Here is a 20,388-nt window from a genome sequence, read left to right on the forward strand (position 1 = left end):
ATTTATTTCGGAAAAATGGGGGTAGGGTCGTAACATGCAAACTGGAGCTGATGTGGTAACCAGCCATGTGTGCATCCTGGCTGAAAGCGAAAACCGCACAACACATTCATCCAAATTCTGAAATATGATATGTGTGTGCTGCTTCTGTGGGGAATTTAATCAAGCTTTACCAAGAGAGTTTCCTATCCTATTAGGAATAGAATGCTCGACTCATTAAACATTTGGAAGAAAAAGTGGAGAGGCGCATTTGTAAAAGTGTGAAGGCTTAAGTGCAAAACATGTGAGAACAAGTTTTAACAAAATGGTTTTGTAGCAGGTATAAGCGCTGGTATAAAGTGGTTCTATGCTGCCACTAATGTGAAAAAGACCGGGTTGCAGGCTGAATGCAGCATCGCCAAGAAGGGAATTGTTCGTGCAAAATCCCTATTACTGAATATATGCCACCCCACACACGAGCAGGTACCACTTACAGCTTTAGTGAAAGAGTGGCAATTGATGGGCAATAATTAGTGGATATACGTGGACATTAATACAATCATTACTGGGCAACCCAAACCAAAAATGATATGCAAGAAAACCGTCCATTTGGGGGAAACCAACATAACTCTCAATGTATTATTGGAAACAAATCTAGACTTATTGTATTTATTTATTTTATTTATTTTATTTATTTATATTTTCAGGAGGAACAATGTTCTTTTGAACACAAAAAAAAACGTGCAATATATATTTTTAAAAAAAATCAGATTGACGGGAAGCAGTGAGCTGCTTACAATGGGGTGAGTTTGGGGGACGTTCTGACCAGGTTGTAGCGGGGAGTAAATGGAACGGTCACGAGGGACAATACATAAGTGGACATACATAGATTAAGGGCAGACAACATTGTACATGTTTAAGTGCAGGTAGGTGGTACGGCCAGCTGTGCTCAGGATCTGACCATGTTGGTTGAAGTGCTAGAGTGGAGGCAGAGGAAGTGAGGCATATTAAAGAGGTAAACATGTTAGCTAGTAAGCAGATGAGAGGTAGGTTAAGAGGGTTACTCTGAGGTGAGGAGGTAGCCTTTTAGTTTGGTTTTGAAAAAATCTGTGTGGACTGTTTCTTGGATGTCTTGGGGAAGAGACTTGCATGCAAGTGGAGCAAGAAGAGAGAAAGAGCGCAAGCAAGAGGAATACAACTCTGACAGTTCCATTGGTTAACAATTCATAGAGGAAGGCCTTGGTCAAGATCATATAAAATGGTTTGTCATTGAAAAAGACCACAAAAAACCAAGATGTGGTGACCTCGAGTGTGAGCTAGCACAAAGAGGACACGTTAATTGGCTAAACGATCAAAAGGAATGGTGGTCTTTTATAGTCTAAAACTAGTATAAACCCAGCCGGAACCGTAATAAAACACTTGTGGTCTGCAGGTTTAAGTTCGAGGCTACCAAGATAGCCTAAAACAATACCAAGGTATTTAAGATAACCACGGTAGGAAAAATAGGTTAGTTACCACTGCCACCAGCCAAGTCTTGATGAAAAGGGAGTGAAGCAATGCTCCAAGAGAAACAGACAAAAGGGGGTACGTATTAACCCTTTGCAGTACTCTATGTAAGATAGGGTGTGCTGGGCCTGTGATTTTACAGAGGCTAATAAAGTTAATGGCAACTTTATATGTTCTAGGAGACAGTAGTCAGTCCCAGAAAATTGAGTCTGGGTTGGGAAGTCTAAAAGACAACCCTGCGTCACTGCACTGAAGGTGCTGTGTAACACACAGTAAAAAGATGATCCCTGGGCAGTGGGTGAGGCTCCACAGTTTATGAATATAAAAATGTTAAACACACACCGCAAAACACATGTAAGAGTGGAAAAAAGCTCACACTATTACCAGATGAAAAAAATAAATCCTAGAAATCCAGCAAAGCTGTATAGGGACTCAATAGGTAAGGAAAACTAGCCATTCTGAAGAATTCTCCCGAACACCTTCCAGTACTAGTGCGTTTGAAGAGCCACTACTTGCCTTGGTTAATAACCTATCCAAGCCCTCTGCATACACCTTACTCTTGGATGATTTGAACCTGTGGGACCAAAATATTTTGGATTCAAGGACCTCTACATTAATATCATCTCTGCGACCTCTTGGCTTTACTAAATTATTACATTCTAATACTCATCAAAAAGGTCATATTGTAGACTGGGTTTTGACTCTTAAACTTAATGTGCCCTCTCCAATCATAGAATTCTGTCCATGGTCTGACCGTTCTCACATACTCTTTGATTTACACTTACCTTTTTATCATAGGAAATGCAAACTGCCTTCTATGCTGGAATATACTTCGAGGAACATTAAAACATGTCCCACTCTTCATCCTCTAAGTTGCTGGGTACATGTGATTCAACAAATTATACTTGTCAACTTGTCGAACAATTTTTCGATACTACATCTTTGGCTATTAACATATTAACATACTTGCTCCCCTTCAAGTGAAAAGGGAGAAAGTTATTCCCACTTCACTTGTTATATGTAATGATGACCTGTTAGATGCCAAGAAACAAAAAAAGATACCTTGAGTGGAGCTGGTGGAAAACACATGTTCCGAGTCATATGCCAAATATAAAGCTGGAACACTTTTTTACAAGCACATTTTGCTTTCAATTAAAAGCACTTACTTTGAAACCATAATTTCCCATGCCAAATCAGACAAAAAGGAATTGTTCAAAGTTCTGGGGGAACTTGAAGGCCAGAAAGAACAAAGTAGTCATTCATTGTGTCAGGAACTACAAAAGTGGTTTTTCAATAAAATACAAAATTACTAATTTAGCATTCTAAAAAGCCCGGATAATCTGGTAGCTTCATGCAAAAATGATATAGATAAGAGGCCTGAGAACTCAGAAGTGAGTACTCCTCTGCTAGGCACCATACTTCCATCTTGATGTATGCTGACGACATTGTACTCCTAGACAAAATGCCATCTGGACTACAGGAGAATCTACGTATGACAGAATCATACATGACCAATAACGAACTTCAGATAAATATAAAAAAAAAACAAAATCATGGCATTAACCAATTATTATAAATCGTCTTGCCAAAGCAGACCAAACTTCACCCTGTATAACAAAGTGCTGAATGCGGTTACCTCGTTCAAATATCTTGGCGTGTTATTAAACCAACAAAAGGAAGAAACAGCCTGGGTGACCAGTCTCGAAGGAAAAATCCAACTGCTGGCACGTCAAGGCGTGATGCTGCATAGACGCTATGGGAGATTCTCTGCAAAACCGATCATAGCGTTCTACCGCCAAAAGGTAATTCGGATCATCACTTATGGTAGCGACGCCATGATCATTGCTACTAGAATAAACTGGCAAAACCTAGAGGCATCTTTCTGGCGTAAAATCTTACAGCTCCCAAGGAACTATCCTATGCCCAGAATACATTTTGAGGTAGCCCTACAATCACTTGCCTCAATAGTATGCTGGAAGCAGTTTGATCTCCTTCGTAAGGTCATAAATGAAGATACAGTCCCAGCAATGCAAATCCTTAAAATAACGCCACAAGCAATGCATAATACCAGCTTGAAAGCATGGAAGAAAAAGCTGTTCAACCAAATGATAAAAGAAGAAATAACGACGGAAATGTTGATAAACCGGCCACAGCGTGCAAAGATCAAACTTCAGTGCAATGATTGGTCTAGAACAATAGCAGAAAAGGCAGCATACTCTATGAACCTACAATGCAGAATTGACATACGAGCTCTGAATGAACTTCCACATTATTTGGAACTTTTTCCGGACCCAGTCATTCAAACAATTTTCATGAAACTACGACTAAATATTCTTCCTACCAGACAAAGACTATCCCAAATTCGAAATATACCAAAGGAGGAACATTTCTGCCGCTTTTGTAAGAATAAAGAAATAACAGAGTCTCTCATGTATCTAATCATGATATGTCCTGCAAGGCGATTCAAGATGGCTAAAACTCCTTCAAGGCAAAAATAATAAGCTGATATACACAGTTGTACAATTCCTTGTCAATATCGTGAAGCTTGCACAAGTTGCCTAAAGTAACTCTTTGTGTCTTTTGGCCCTTGTTTCTTTTCTTAAGGATGTGGCATAGTGTTCTAATCTGTAAATAATGTAAAACGTCTTATGCAATTTGAATGAAAAGTTTATGTATAAAATATAACATTTTAAATACAAAAAAAATAAAAAAAATACTTCCATCTATAATGGACTAAAACCCGACACAGCCACCCCTCCCATACTCATTTGCACATCACAGTGCTACGGCTCGTACCGATCCTTCGCCGAGCCCGAATCTCCATCCACTATCACGCCACTTAAGAAGTAACTTCAGCATCTCTGTTTACTCTACCAACTGCATGTCGTAAGCCGCTGGCTGACTCGACACGAGGCGGCAGTCTATTACCATCCTAACTTGTGAAACACCTTGTCAATGCCACTCTGCACCCAGCTGCTCTCCTATCCAACTGAACCCCTGATCAAAGCCTGATTCCTGAACAATTGCCATTAAGCAAGAGGCAAGCGCCATGAGTATTTAAGATACTTTGCACATACCGTGCACCTGTCCCCATCAGAACACTGGGTTAAGACTAACAAGCCTAATATGCTGGCAATACCTACGCAACATATCTCATTTTGCTGCATACCTGTGCTATAATGTTATCCTAACCACAGTACATAGTCTTGTGAGCCACAGTTGCTTGTCGATCTGTCAGCTATTTGTTATGGGGGACCTGTTCGCGGAACATTGCATGGCCGCTGTACCTCAGCATTGGCATTATTTCACACTGCATAGTGATTTTTGACCTACTGCCATATGCTAATCCATGGTGGCCCATGACATGCTGACCACTGTTTCCTAACCGTAGCATAAATCTAAACCGCATATCGATTTTTGATCTAAAGCAGTGTGCTAGCCTGTTCCTCACACTGTTGGTATATGCCCTGTCCCACTTATTGTATTGTGCCATGGTGATTGGGATATCCTAGCCTTAGCCCTAATGCATATTGCATATTAATTCTTTCACCAAATTCATTTTGTGAGCCACGACTGAGTCCTGCGTGCCACAGCCGCTATAGGCTACTGCCAACTCACTGTATATTACTATAGGATCTGATTGATGATTAGTGTATACCAGCTTCATCTTGACTCATATATGTTATCAATGCCTGTATGTGCCATGCTGATCACTGTATTTTAGCCCTAATGCATATGATTATCACAGCCTGTAATGTACTTGTTGCCTGCCATGTCGATCACTGTACCCTAGCTCCAGTGCATACGATTATCACAGGTCCAGATGTTCTAATCTCGGCATCGAGCCATATTGATCTCCTACACAGCTAAACTGTTCTTGGACTTTGCAGATCGATACCTACCTATGGTATCTTGCCACAGTACTTGACATGCTGGACAATGTATTTAGCTGTATTTAGCCTTACAGTGGTCTACTACAATCAAGCTTGTCCTTGCACTGTCTCCAACTAAATGTCTAGCCACAGTGGTCCCTGCATATAATCCCACCACTTACCCAGAACACTGTAGATAGCCACACAGATCACTGATGGTAGAACCTCAGCCCACCCACAGTGCCCTGCCTAGCCACCCAAGTATCACAGCCTATCAACCACAACTACCTAAGGCGCCAACAACTTATACAACCCTCGAGATGGCTTATAGCCTTACCCAGACTCCTAATAAGCCTGCCCAGACCACAAAAACACCAGCAGGCAAAGAAATCTCCATTAACCTCCTCCCCAGATGAAACACCTATGCACATTGCAAATGGCCAAGATACTCCCCAATTGACTCACCATCCCACCTTGTTCTTCCTCCCCCAGATGCACCCCTCCTTCCACCTACCAAATCACCCACCCTACACACAAACAACCTGGAACTTGCTACCTATAGCAAAACATGGGAAATTGTAGTTTCTCACTGTGCCTCCCACACAACGTCCTCCTACACCACTAAGCCTAGCATTGAATACAAAGGCACTGCACTCTCAAAAAAAATCCAGCCCCGCAGAACACAAACACGAACAATCTCGCTCCAGCCACCCGGCTTCCTACTCTGACACACAAACAACTACCACCCAGGCTACTGCTGTGAGAAATGAAAGATTTAATGACAGAACTAAGGTCCCACCCTCTTCCAGATACCAAAACCAGCTTAGAAGGATTAGCTTCCTCCCCAGCTGAACCATTCCTAAAGCAACCAAAAACAGCCTAACAGACCCACGTGAAATTACCTACACTAGCTCACACCCTATAGCCAAATCTGCAGCTGAAAAGAGAAAATCACTAAAACCTAACCATGCCAAAACTACCATGATGATTGACAGGGATAGAGAAAGCGATACCTTAACTCACATCAAGGGATCTCTCATCAATGCCAGATCCTTGCCAGCTCATGCCCTTGAAATTGCATATCTCATGACCTCTAATGACTTAGACTTAATCGCCATCACCGAAACCTGGCTGCACCCTGCCACTGGCCCCGCCCTCTCGCTAGCTATACCTGATGGGTATTCCATCCTTAGGAAAGATAGAACGACTTCCAAAGGAGGCTGAGTCACATTCATCACCAAAATAAACCTTGGGCTGAGAGAAACAGCCAACCAAGCCTTTCCAGCAGGAGAATTGATGTCCTTTAATCTAGCCCTTCCGGCCACATCTTCTCTTTCTCTACACCTCATCTACAGACCACCAGGACCTACTTCCTCTTTTGAGAAAGACATAGCTTCTCTCCTGGCAATGGACACAAAGGCCTGGACCCAAGTTGTCATTTTAGGGGACTTCAACCTACGATTTAGTGACATCACCGACAGCCAAGCTCTTGCACTAGCTAAAACTATTGACGCACAAGGCACCCTGTGCATTACAAACCCAATTCATGCTAAAGGCGGCACATTGCACTAGCTTGCCGACTTCAACTGCATCAACAATATTTCCAACAACGACCCATGCACCTGATCAGACCATAATGTTATACTATTCTCCATTAGCACTCCATCACAGCACAGCACTCCCACCCTTCTTGCTCCAGCCGCACTTGCATGCAATCAGCGCAACATCACACCTGACAATGTGTTTCCTTTACTATTGCCTCTCACCTCCCACATGGAGTACTCTGCTGATCTTACATCCTTAGTGGCTCTCTACAACCAAACTTTAGAGACAGCTATTAACGAAGTGGCACCCCTGGGCAAATGCAAAGCCAAACCCATAGCCCACACCAACTCCTGGTACACCACAGGTCTCTAAGACCTACGTACCAAAAAATGAAACTCCAAGAGCGTATGGAAAAACACACCCACCCATAACAACAAACAGCAATTAAAAATACAAGCCACAGAAAATAAGGAAGCCACAATCCTAGCTAAGAGTAATGCATACAGCAAGAGAATTGAGAACGCTAACTCAGGCACCAGAGAACCTTTTACCATTTTACGGGAACTGGAATTGCCTTCCCAAGCACCAGACCACTGCACCAAAGACCAACTATGGTGCAAGAACATACAAAAGGCCCTCACTGACAAGATCACCTTACTTTAAAACAAAATCAAAGTTAAAAAACTCAAACTAGCCCTGACTGCCCTGCCTACAGACATGGACTCCACACCACCAACCTCACACCCTAGGTTTGAATTCACACCCATTACCACAGCTGAAACTATCAAAATCTTAAAGGGATTAAAGTCCTTAAGATGCCAAGGAGACATGTGCCCCGCCACACTCATCAAAGACGGCACCGACAAACTGGCTCTGTTCATCACAACCGTGTTCAACAATTACTTTGCATCTAACAAAGTACCTGAAAAACCTGAAAGAAGCATGTGTATTCCCACTGCTTAAGAAACCTACACTAGACCCTAATGTGCCCACCAATTAATGGCCTATTACAACAGTACACTTTCTACTAAAAATGATAGACTAGCATGTGTTCAAATACAAAACCATCTTGAAACCCACAACCTTCTTGGCCTACGTTAATCAGGTTTCCGCCCAGGCCATGGGACAGAAACGGTACTCTTGGACCTCAAAATCCAAATGAATCAAATCAGAGACAAGGGTGTCCTGGCTATCCTCCTACTCCTGGACCTCTCGGCAGTGTTTGACCTGGTAAAACACAACATCCTTGGCCAACACCTAGCTCGGGCAGCCTACTTCTCAAATAATGTCATAAACTGGATTGAACCTTCCTCTCCAGCCGCACCATGAGAGTCTTCTCCACTGCCGCATCAGCCCCACCTACCCCTGTCACCTGTGGAGTCCCACAAGGTTCTTGCATATCTCCAACGTTGTACAATGTATTCACCAAACCCCTCTTTGACCTCCTAGACAAATTGGGTGTCACGTATATGAACTATGCGGACAACACCCAAATATTGCTTCCAATCAAAGGAAATCATGACAAAGACATCAAGTCCCTGAATACTATCTACCTCACCATCCAAGCCTGGATGGCACAACACAAACTCTGTCTGAATGATGATAAAACGGAGATCCTCATTGTGGGCAGCATACGAAGTCTAAATAACCTACCACCAGCCTTTAAATCCTTTAACATTGAAAGCAATAGCATCACGATAGCCAAAGAAGTAAAAACATTAGGTGTGTATTCAGACACATCACTCTCCCCAACCAGACAAGTTAACGCCATCACATCGGCATCAACCTATACTGCCAAACTTTTTAACTCTTGCAGACCTTTCTTAACCACTGGCAACTGTGTTTCTCTCGTTAGAGCACTCATTCTCTCCAGGATTGATTATTGCAACTCTCTCTTTGCCAGTTCCACCTCTAAAGACATTAAAAAGCTCCAGATAGAACAGAATAATTCAATTTGAGCTGCCCTCAATATCCCCAAAAAAGACCATATATTCAGACAAAAGAAACATCCACTGGTTACCAGTGCGGGATCATATCAAATTCAAAATATTATCCCTAACACACAAATGTATATCTAACACTGCTCCGATATACTTGACAAAACAAATCTCCAAAGTCCAATCCTACAGACGAACCCGCTCTACCTGTGCCAGCAACCTGGCCACCCTGAGATTCAAATGACAAATAGCAGGAGACTGCAGCTTCCCGGTGACTGTAGTCAAATATTGGAATGCCATGCCCCTGGCACTAAGAGAGACCCTTCCCTCTGGTCCTTCTGAAGAAGCCTCAAAACTTGGCTCTTTAGACAAGACACCCAATAAAGAACTACACTACACTCCTTAGAACTGAGACTGGAACTGTTTCTTAACATAAAGCACCCTCCCATCAAGGCTGACCCGTACAACCTATGCATGGAATGAATGTAATCCTGAACTGTTTAACCCATGTATGACTAAGATTGCAATGTAACCGACTTCTTAAGTACAAGCACCCAGATGCCTGAGGGTTAGGTGCGCTATACAAATGTATAAACAAATAAATAAGTATTTCTCATGACAGATTAATCACCTGCAATGATGTTGTACAGTTCAACTTTTCCCCATCTTTGTATATTACATTAAGAACATTGTTTTAGAACTTAACCTAACATCAAGCCCCTTTGACATATGCCTCTCTCCTTTAATACAAAACTAATTAGATCTTCTTGTCCCTTCTATATCTACAATTGTCAATTCCTCATTTATTATTTCTTATGTCCCATCCTCCTTAAAGGCGGTCTGTATAACACCCATTTTGAAGAAGCCTACTTTGGATCCTGAGAACATTAATAGTTATCGTCCAATAAGCAAGCTGTTGTTTCTCCTGAAGAATCTTAACAAGACAGCATATTTGCAGCTTCAAAGACATATTGAGCATTACAAAATAATCATTCCTCAACAATCAGGGTTTTGAGCCAAGCATGGTACAGAAACCGTCTTGATCGATTTACATACAAACTTGAGTGAAATAGTCGAAAGGGACAAGCTTGCACTCCTGATCCTGTTGGACTTATTGCCTGCATTCGATTTGGTGGACCCCTTTCTCATACTAGACAGGATGAAAAATCTGGTTAACTGCTCAGAGTCTGTTATCACCTGGGTTGCCTCATTCCTTGGGCCAAGAGCAGGACATGTGGCCTTTGGGAATGGTAAGGCTCCTCAGGAACCTGTTAACTGTGAAGTACCACAAGGCGCATGTCTTTTGCCCACTTTATTTAATATCTATACCCGGCAGCTATTCGACATGCTTGATACTGATGGTATCGTCTACACTAATTATGCAGACGATTCTCAGTTGGTCCTGGAACATAACAGAGACTATACTACTGATCTCTCTTCCATCAGTAAAATCTTTGATAGGAACCAAAAATGAATGAACACAACAGATGTCATACCTTCCCGCATTCCCACAGGTGTCGTGACGAAAACGGTACCTCACATGTGTGGGTGCACCTACCGGGGCGCAAAAGGAAAAGGGTAACCCACTGGTAATCCCAAGCCTTTCAGCACAGCACATTTTGTTCATATGGCAACCTACATATTTGGGCCTAGGGAGTCGCAGCCAGCAAGGAAAACGGGAACCCCATGCATTTCCCAAAAGAGGAGACCCATGGGAATGCACAGAGGTGTGACTTGCGCAAAGCGACCCAGAACGTATTACCCAGAACTCCAGACAAAGTGAACATTGTGTTTTTTCCCCACCAAATATCACACTTTGTCGGGGATTATGGCTAATAAAAACTGGGGCAATTTGCGCAAGGCAGAACTCTGTGGATTTCCACGGGTGTCCTCTTTTCGGAAATGCATGGCGTTGACTGTTTTCCTTGCTGGCTTCGACACCCTAGGCCCAAATCTATAGGTTGCCCACATGAACAAAATGTGCTGTGCCGAAAGGCTTGGGGCTACCAGTGGGTGACCCTTTTCCTTTTGCGCCCCCAGTAGGTGCACCCACACATGTGAGCACATTTTGTTAATGTGGGCAACCTACAGATTTGTGCCTTGGGTGTCGAAGCCAGCAAGGAAAACAGGAACCCCATGCATTTCCCAAAAAAGGACACCCATGGGAATGCACAGAGGTCTGACTTGCGCAAAGCGGCCCAGAATGTATGAAAATCCAAATTTGGGGGTAGAAAATCCAATTTTCAGACATTTCACTGTGCTCACCCACCGAAACACACAAAAAACAACAGATGTCATACCTTCCCGCATTCCCACAGGTGTCCCAACAAAAACGGTACCTCACATGTGTGGGTGGACCTACTGGGGCGCAAGAGGAAAAAGGCTACACCACTTGTAACCCCCAAAGGGTTTGGGGAGACAACCTACAGATTTTGGCCTAGGGTGTCCAAGCCACCAAGAAAAACAGGAAACTCCATGCATTTCTGAAAAGAGGATATCTGTGAAATGTGTGGAACATTGATTTTTTTGGCCACATTTCAGACTTTCGGGGTTTCTGGTTAATACATTCTGGGCCGATTTGCGCAAGTCAGACCTCTGCGGATTTCCACGTGTGTCCTCTTTTCGGAAATGCATGGGGTTCCCTGTTTTCCTTGGTGGCTTGGACACCCGAGGCCCATATCTGTATGGTGTGCCCGTCTGAAAAAATTGTGAAATTCAGATATCGGAAAAGACTTGGGATAGGGGTGTGCTCTGCTTTCCACTTGGCGCCCAGGTAGGTGTGGGAATGCGGGAAGGTTTGACATTTGTTGTGTTTGTGTGGTTTTCATAACGTTTTGACCCATTTGCTGGTGCCCTTTGTCACACAACCCTTTCATTTCACAAATGTGCCCTACATTTAGTTGCTGCTTTAGGCACCACACACATTTGTAACCTGCACAACTCACCTACCCTTGAAAAGGTCTGCCTGTGTTCTGTCCAAAAATGTATGCTTGCCATTCCTCACCACATTGGTTTTCATGATTTACACATGCTAAGTGTATGGTCTGTTCAGGCCGTAAGCATAAAACTCATGTTTACCGTGGCTCAGTGTTTGGCTTGTGGTTTTGCTTGTTTTGTGAAACACTACGAAAAATGTGTGCTTTCCTAACTGGAAGAGTAGGGGGAATGTAGTGGAGCATTGTTTTTCTCAAAATTCATAGAAGCCATTGCCGTACCAAGCCAACCATGTTCACCACATACCTTTTTTGTCGGTCATTTTCCAGCTTTTTCCCCAATCTATGGCATTTTCCCCTATCTAGTTGTTGCCCGATGTGATGCTGGAAATGCATCGGAGGGACAGGGCCTCCGTATCCTTGTCCTTTACTGTTTTTTATCATGTGTTCTGTCATGTTTTCCGCACAGGAGTTCATGTGGGACTCCTGGCGGTGCAGCTCTCTCTTTTGGTTTGGTGAACAGAACCACGGGATACCCTTATGGCACCCTTAGTTGGGGGTACAACCCTTTGACCCTAGTGTATGTTTTTGGGTACCTGTGGGTGCCCCAAAGAGCAGGGCATGGGCTGGTGGCAGCTCCATGCTGAATTTGACAGGTGCTCTGAGTATCCTCCATTTTGGGATACCCCGGCCCTGCCATTGGTATCAGTTGATTCCTGATAGGAAACAAGATGGCCCCTGTGGCCTCTTGCTTTCTATTGCCTGTTACTTTGTTTTCCCAAAGTCCTGGGAATCCCTGACTCTGTCCCTTCCCCCTGACCAGCTGTTGGGTGGAAGTTCCATATATGGTGTTGTTGTGAAGTCCAGGCCAGACTGACTGGAGCCTTCCCAGTGACTGTATGTTGTGGGTACACCCTGTGGGTGGGACCTGGGTGAATGGAGTGTGTGACAAATACGCGTTCTGTGTTGTGGGTGTCTAGTATCTGGTGTTTGACACAATGACTGAGACAGCCTTTCCGAAACTCGTATGAATGCAGTGTGGAGTGTTGAATGGCTGGGTACTTGTCCCAATACACATTATGTGTTGTGAGTGTCTGGAGAGGAGTGAATGGCCTGAATGCACTATGCACCTGATTGGCTGCCTGCCTGCATGAATGCCCTTCTGACCAATTGGTTGCCTGAGTGTGACCCAGCAGAATGAATGGTAGATGAACTATTATATCTGGGGGCCTCTCACTGCTAGATTTCGTGTTCAGAAGCTGAAGAGTTATAGAGGAGGTCCCAGACATGGCCTGCACCCCATCCCCTCATTCCAAGGTACCAGGAGCGTACTTGCCAAGGTATGTGATGTATGAGGAGCAAATGAACAAACAAAGAGCTGCACTGGGACTCTGCCCAGTATACATCAGAGGATCCATACCTGTTGAAGCGCCCATAACCAGACAACCCTGGGCAGCACGGTACCCCATCAGACATCTGTAAAAGCCGCTGAGACGAAATGAAGAGTACCTACAGTCGGTCCATGAAGAGACCCAAAGAGCCTTAATGGAAGGCCAGTGGAAATGACATAAGAGCCTGAACAGACACGCGATTGAACAAAAATGGCTATGGAAGATAGCACGCCAGTGCGAGCAGTTGTGAAAATATATGTAATGGACGCAGGAAAGAGACGATGTTAAAACGTGAGGAAACGTTGCTACGAGACAAAATGAAAGCAACCAACCAGTTAAACGTGTGTAAATAGGCTTGGAATGCAAGAAGCTAAAGATATCGATACTGCTTGCAATGCTTAGTAGAAGATTAGAGCGGCAAGCGCCAACCATATATCTACCTCAATAAGGCACATTATACAAGTGCGACTCCATTTTGTAAAAGCAGAAATGTACCCAGGTTGCCAGGGGCCTGACAGGCCGAGTTTCAGAACCCCGCCAGAGTCAAGACAAGGAGCGGAATCGAAACTCAACAAAGAACAGCTCATGCCGGGGAAATCGAGGTCAACCAGAGAAAGGGAGGAGAGCGTCAGCTAACAAGACTCAAACTTCAGAGCATACCAGCCTGACCCATGAAGGTCAAGATAAGAGGGGCCCATGCAGGTGGCAAGGCAGAAACAGAATTAAATACCCGAAAAGCTGGAAACTGAAGCAGATTCATGGTGAACAGACATGTGCCCAGCCAAGCGTGAAGAGGTACCACCACCTGATGTCATCCAGGACCCGAGGATGCCACAACTTTTCCTGATAAGAGGCTACAGTTTTGAGGCCATACCCAGCTAACTATTTGATACATAGCCCTAAGATACTGATTGATGGAAGGGAGACAGGGTGAAACTTGGGACGCCAGGCACATGGATGTCCATGCTGCATGATGCTAATTAAAATGGGGATTTATGTCTAGGGGTGTAACCTACACAATCACAATGGACCGAGTTATCTGGAGTCCTATAGATAGTAGAACCAATAGGACGTCGTACTTGTAGTGACGTCAATCACGTGTGATGTAGTGGGAAGGGCGTTGACGCCCACCCGATAAGAATTATCCAATCCGCATGGTCTATTATCATATACAGATATAGCACCTATACCTAAATTACCTTTCCTAACCATTATATTGCATGTCGAGTTTTGTAGAATTAGACATCAATGATGACGAATATTGCCAATAAGAATTGCTGTTCAACTGAAGTTCGAGGAACTCAGAGCAAGACAGGTGATCGCAATGCAGCTGATTTCCATTTGTTTCTCTGTTTCATGTACTTGTCATTAAACAGACTTCCCTTTGCCAAACTACTGAGTCCTCCTTATTGAGTCGTGTTGGAGTAAGTGAATCCTGCACCCCCAGTCCTCACATGGTGCAGCTATCTTTTCTTACAAGTACTAGAGGGTGCGCACTGATCTATGGGCCCGTCAGTGAAACCCCGCTTCTCTGTACACTTGGTAGCGTGAGGATGGTTTCGGCCATTCATTATTGATTATATAATACTAAGACACCTTAGACCGCGGCACGAAGTAACTCCGGGCCTTTAACAATATCACGAGACCTTTCGCCATTCCGGCTGAGTAGACTGAGAAGCTTCCCGTGGATAATGATAGAGTAAAACTTCAAAAACTGCAGTGGGTCTGAAGGAACCTGCCTTCCAAGCATAACCCTTCTCATTCCCACGAGCAGCCAATCGGATGAAAACCCTTAAAAGGCTGGAAGAGAAAGGGGCGGTGATCCCGAAGATCCAGAGAGGAAAAGATGCGATTGGTGAGTGAAACAACAAACTCGCTACTTTGGCAAATGTCTTGTAGGCATTAGAGCAAGTAAGGGAAAAGTAACGGTGGGTGGCGGAGAAAAAATTAAAATAGTTAGAGGTAGAGAAGACTGTATATATATATAGGGGGTAATGACTCAAGCATAAGAGATAATGAGTGGATACCAGGGGGACACCCGAGAGAATAACGAGTGGATACCGGGGGGACACCCGGAGAAAAACAAGGGATACCGGGTGGACACCCGACAGAAAAACGAAGGATTACCAGGGGGACACCTGAGATAAAAATGAAGGATTACCGGGGGGGGCACCTGAGATAACAACGTAAGGATTCGCCTTGGTCTTGCGCTTTAATACAGTGGTCAGAAGAAACGTGAACTCATAGCCCATATAATAAGGGACAAATAGACTACAGTGACGTTTAAAGACGCATTAAAGGAGTTTGTTTAAACTCCATGACAGGGTATTGATTAGAAGGCAGGTATATGTATGACCAGCTGGTGTCCATCTAGTCTGTAAAGTGTCTGTCATATGTGTTTTGTTGTACGTCAAATGTAAACTAATTGTATTATTGATTGTGTGAAATGTAATTTGGCTTTACGCGATTCTGTAACTAAGAGGGAATCGCCAACAAATTGAGAGTTTTCTGAGCAAATTGATATTATAACATTTTGGCGGGAAAAGATTGGATCGGAGCTTGCGTATTTGGTGCTTGCTCATACTATTGGAAGGATAAAAAACTGTATAAACATTGTTGGTGACGAAATCAAGAATGGAGGAAGTTACTCCACTTGCACATTTGTGCAAGCAGCTACCGAAGCATGCACCAAAACTCAAGAAGTATAGCACAGAGTGGGTTAAGGGTACCGCCCACAAAATGTTCATGCCTTGGCCACAGAATAGGTCCCTTTCTAAGGCTGTTTCACAGCATATGACGACCTTCCTACACGCCACATATACAAGCAAGAAGCTAAAGAAACATTTTGCTGTTTTAGAATTGTGGAAGATGTTTGAAGAAACGAAGGTGGAAGAACCACCCACAGACTGGATACTAAATGTATGTACAGAGGGGGGTGAGACGCCTACCGCGCCACCGGCCCCGCCTGAGCCAGTCATTGAAGGAAGTAAAACAGAGGGAGAGAGAGAAAGAGATGGAAGTAAGGGATGAAAGGACAAGAAAGAAATATAGGCTAAGGCGAGAACAACTATATCGCGAAGAGCAAGAGAAACAGCTTGATCACAGACAAGAGGTAGCCTATGACCGGTACAGACAGACTAAGCAAAGGATGGAAGAAGAGCAAAGGGTACGTGAGAAGAGAGCGAAGAGACGAGAAGAGAAGGAAATTAGAAGGGCAAAGGAACGTAGAAACGAAAGGATGATGGAAGTAGACAAAGCTAGAGAAGAAGCGAGGAAGCGCAAGGAAATAGACGAGGATACAGAACGAAAGCGCAGACAGAGGGCACGGGATCTTGAATATCTGGAGCGGGAAGTTAAAAAACCCAATCCTTTTGTAGAATGGGAAGACGGAGAAGAATTATTTCCTACGAGTGACTCGATGCAAGTTATAAGTGGGACAAATATTGAAGAAGACTTCAACACCAGACGCATCGGGGAAACGATTGATAAAATATACGATGAGATGGGGCTAGAACAGATATCCGATGGGGGAAGGGAAGATGAGCGCTTGGAGAGCACTCAGCTATATGAGGATGTCACCCAAAGTAGTGGGAGCAGGGGACTGTCCCTAGACAGGCTGGAGATTGGGCAGAACGAAGAAGATGCAAGGAGTTGTGTGAACTGGGAGTATTCAGAGTCTGACTCCGGTAGGGAAATGGAGAATATGGCGCAAGAGGAAGGGAGACGGTGCGAAAAACGGTTCCCAGGGGACAGAGGGGTACGATGGTCAGATGCAAGCGGGTGCACAAGTGGGACACCGAAGTCTGCCGCGCAGTCCGGCCGACATGCAGGAACACCCCACAGTCAGAGGGGGGTGTCAGCACCTGCCTATGCAGATAGATGAAGGGCATTGCCAGGGAGACGGCAAGGCGGAAATGCCACCCAGTGACAGACCGGAGAGCCATGGGGAAGAAAAGGAAGACTGCGTATTCCAATTCCTGCTACTAGAAAAGGGGGAGCAAGACCACAATATATTCCATGGCCACCCATGCACCGAGAGAACTTAAAAAATAAGCTTCCAATGCTGACATTGGGAGCCGGGAAGTGAATACATGAGTTAGATAAAGTGACGGGGGTGTCACCTTAGCTATAGGGGACATTAAGGGTCTCCTAATTGCCATACTTGGCAAGAGAGCAGATGATGTATGGAAACGGGCAGGCTACCCCAGGGTAACCCTGACCAACACCTCCCATGACGGAGCGCCATTTAATAACTGTAGAGCAGCAGTATGGAAAGCGCTGCGAATGCTATATCCAGACATGTCTGATATGGGGGCTATAATGACTCGAAAAATGAAAGAGTCATAGGATCCGTTGATTTATATACAGAATTTTCAAGACGCGTGGGTGCTCAAAACGCATGAGTCTTGGACGAAATCTAGCCCTGTATTCTACCATATATTATGCCAAGGGTTGCCTGAGCCAGTGCAAAAACAGCTCATGAAATTAGTAGGAATAGAGACTAAACCATGGGCTGAAATACAGTTGACAATTGCACATTACTGTAGATTGCTGCAAGAAAGGAATCGGAAAAAAGAAACAATCCGTAAAGGGGAGGAGGCGAAGCTGGTGCAAAAGAAACTCTCAAAGTATGCTCTTGAGGGAGCCATGCTGACAAGCCCAGCTGAACCACACGCACAGCAGACGACTAACCCAGAGCAGAATAACCAAGGTAGCGCAGGATTTTACCCGAGGGGAAGGGGTTTTGGAGGAAGAGGTTGACAGAGTAATCAGGGTGGGTTTCAAGGTAATCAGGGAGGCTTTCAGAATAATCAAAGTGGCTTCCAGAATGCGCAGATGGGCAGTCCAGCTATGCCAGATGGACAGATGGCCTGACCACCGCCAGTGTGTTGGCTGTGTGGGATGACAGGACATGTGGCGCGTGTGTGCAGAAGCCAAGGCATGTGGCAAATAGCCAGGGGATGGGGCAGGCATGGTGAATCAGCCTGCCGTCCCGCAGCAGGGCAGTGCACAAAATCACACAGTGCAGCAACAGACGTCAGGCTTGCCGCAAGGTGCACAACAAGTGGTTCAACCCCCACACATGGGGAACATACCACAGGGACAATCCCAGCAGACACCACCGCAAATGTCACAGGGCACTAGCACCGGAGGGGTAGTCAACCCTGGGCTGGGGGAAATCAACAAGTATACAGTGGGCTGAACTGAAATATGAAATAGGACAGCTCACGGGAGACTCTGATGCGTTCTATCCTATCAGTGACACCAGACCCTAATAGGGAACCTAGGCTGAATGTCGTCATAGGGGTAAGGAAAATTCCTTCTTAGTTGACGCAGGTGCGACACGCTCATGCATACGAGAAGACAAGTTTTACTTGTCAGGCGAGGCCATAGATACTCAGAGTTTCACGGGAGCTCACAGTAGAGTTCCCTTTACAGACACACTCCCAGTCTCTGTGGGAGAGTGCGAAATGAATGTACCCTTATTATACTCACGTCAGACCCCAGTAAACATCCTGGGTCGGGACTTAATGACTAAGTTGAATATGACAATCTCGTTTACCGAGAACGGTATAGTGTGCTCCACTCCAGGAATGCATTATTCAAATGTGTGCGAAATGATCAGAGCATACTCAGGGCGCATAGCCATGAGAGCTATACCGTTAGAGCCAGAAGTCTTCGCATATGGGGTGCGGGTGCTCATGACAGGACTGCCAGGCCTCGCTGCTAGAATTATAAGGACACCTGATGAGTTTCTATTCAGACCCAGAATACCTATGCACGAAGAAGAGGAACAAGTATTTCCATTAATGATACAATCTGCCACAGTGCAAGGGAAAGTGGTATTCGTCGAAGGATATGATGACGAAGGCAAACAATGGTGTGCGATTATCGCCATCAAAGAAGGGTATCGAGTGATTGACGTCACCGATGACGATCTGTTCAAAGAACACCCTGACCTGGAAGAGACGAGGGTGGAAGTAAGTCTCACATTTTGGGTCAAAATGATCAAACAGGAGGTGCCACAGAGAATGATGTTGGTGTTGATACATCCAGAATACTTTGATAACGACATGACCCAAGTGCCTGCTACAGTATGGACTACAGTGCCCTATGACATAGGCCTTCTGATGGGGGCAGGTGAAGTGAAAATTAAACTGAAACCAGAAGCAATTTTACCAAGAGCACGACAACATCCTATGTCCAGGGAGGCAGATGAAGGAATCGCAAAGACAATTTCGCCATGATGCAACAGGCCATTCTAGTGACGTCAGAATCACCTTGCAACACAGTGATTTACCCTGTCAAGAAATCAAAGGGAAAGTCTTGGCGTTTAATCCAAGATTTACAAGCATTAGACAATATAGTTGAATCCAAATTCCATCTAGTCCCTAATCCATCCACAATTCTGTGCAACATACCGAATGAGGCAAAATATTTCACGGTGATTGACTTGAAAAATGTGTTTTTCTCAATCCCGTTGCACCATGACTCTCAAGATCTGACATCATTTACTTTCAGACAAATGCACCTGAAAAGCAGGAGGTTGCCACATGGATACTGTGAGTCTACATCCATTTTCAACAGAGTCCTGCAGATGGACCTAAACAATATTGCAGTAGACAGTGTTGTTTTCCAGTATGTGGAGGACATTCTGATCTGCAGCATCACTGAGGAACAATGCAGGCACGACTCTGTCCAGCTACTGACAATCCTGGCTGAGAAAGGATATAAAATTGATAAGGAAAAGTTACAATACTGTCAGCGAGAGGTGCTATACATAGGCCAGCTAATCTCTCATGAAGGGAAAAAGGTAACCCCAGAAAGGGCTGAAGCTATCATGAACACGGCTAAACCACTCACGATAAAACAAATGCAATGCTTCTTAGGCCTGTGAAACTATGCCAGACATGGATCTTCGACTACAGCTCCTATACCAAGCCCTTGCTTCAGGCCATAAGAAAAGCCCAGGCGACAAGGGAAAAATCGAATGGACTGAGGCAATGGAAAAATGGTTTGCAGAACGCAAGGGGGCAATTTGTAAGGCCCCAGTTCTCGGGATTCCTAATTATGCAGAGGAATTCTACCTGTTCTCACACGCTGATGGCAATTTTATGACAGCGTGCTCGCGCAGCGAACCTCGCTGGGGTACAAGCCCCTAGCATACTACAGCGGGAGTCTGAACCCGGTCATGAAGGGCCACTTCCCATGCGAACAAAATCTAGCT

This window comes from Ambystoma mexicanum, chromosome 4q, assembly GCF_040938575.1.
Source record: "Ambystoma mexicanum isolate Mex_15411 chromosome 4q, UKY_AmexF1_1, whole genome shotgun sequence".
Classification (NCBI taxonomy): Eukaryota; Metazoa; Chordata; class Amphibia; order Caudata; family Ambystomatidae; genus Ambystoma; species Ambystoma mexicanum.